Below are 984 nucleotides of genomic sequence, written 5' to 3'. Positions count from 1 at the left end.
ATCACAGCTCAAAGGCATCAATATGTCTTCTGTCAACCTTATTCATTGTCCAGCTTTCATATGCATAACAACTTATTGAAAATACATTGCCTGAATCAGGCATTCTTTTTTTTTTAACTGGATATTTTATTTTTTTTTATTAAGGGCTATAAAAATATCTAGCAAGATAAATAAATGTGATGCAATAATCTGTGTCCTAATTTGAAGAACCTTCTTTCACTGCATTGTTTTCCTTCACAATGGCCTTCAAATCACAGGAGGCCATGATCCCAGGCCATTTCCTCTTCTTTTATTCCATGTTACAGGATTTCTGAATTGGTATCCCACCCTCTAGTCTTCTCATTTATAAATCAAATTCATTTTCAATCCATTGTTTAGAGGGAGCGTATTTTTCTCTGTTCCACAAAAAGGACTTTTTTCTTCACGATGAGATCATAATGCAAAAGAGTCAGTTTCTCCTGCAGTCGACCTCTCTTGGTGTTGAAGGCGTAACCTGTCCCTGCTTGGCTTACCATTCTTACCGGAATGTTTTTTGACTTGTTCTTGGCAAAGGAGACTGCAGTTAGGAACATGACGACGACACCAAAAGTCACCCTAGCTCACAACAAACCGAATCAGGCATTCTTTAGTTTTCAAAGTGGCATCATTGTTCCTCAATAATTTGAAGAGGTCCTTGACAGCAGACTTACTCAATGCAGTATTTTTCCTCATCTCCTGACTGCTTGTATCAAGGGTGTTGACTGGGGATCGAAGGAAGATGAAATTGTTAACAACTTCCATCTTTTCCTCTTTTGTCCTGACGTGCTTATTGCTCCAGTGGTGATGATTTTTGTCTTCTTGATGTTGAAATGGAATCCATATTGAGGGCTGTAGTCTTTGATCTTATTCAGCAAATGTTTCAAAGCCTCCTCTATTTCAGCAAGTAAGGTTGTTTCATCTGCATAATGCTTGTTCTTGATGAGTGTTCCTCCTAACCTAATACTA

The 984-nt window shown here is 38.0% G+C and overlaps 1 pseudogene; it reads right to left on the bottom strand.

Moving 5' to 3' along the window:
• Positions 1-299: 299 nt before the first annotated feature.
• Positions 300-572, bottom strand: LOC102877553 (annotated as a pseudogene).
• Positions 573-984: the final 412 nt, after the last annotated feature.

This window comes from Elephantulus edwardii, unplaced genomic scaffold (assembly GCF_000299155.1).
Source record: "Elephantulus edwardii isolate Elephantulus edwardi_28Jun2011 unplaced genomic scaffold, EleEdw1.0 scaffold00111, whole genome shotgun sequence".
Classification (NCBI taxonomy): Eukaryota; Metazoa; Chordata; class Mammalia; order Macroscelidea; family Macroscelididae; genus Elephantulus; species Elephantulus edwardii.
This window is presented reverse-complemented; position numbering and strand designations above follow the sequence as displayed.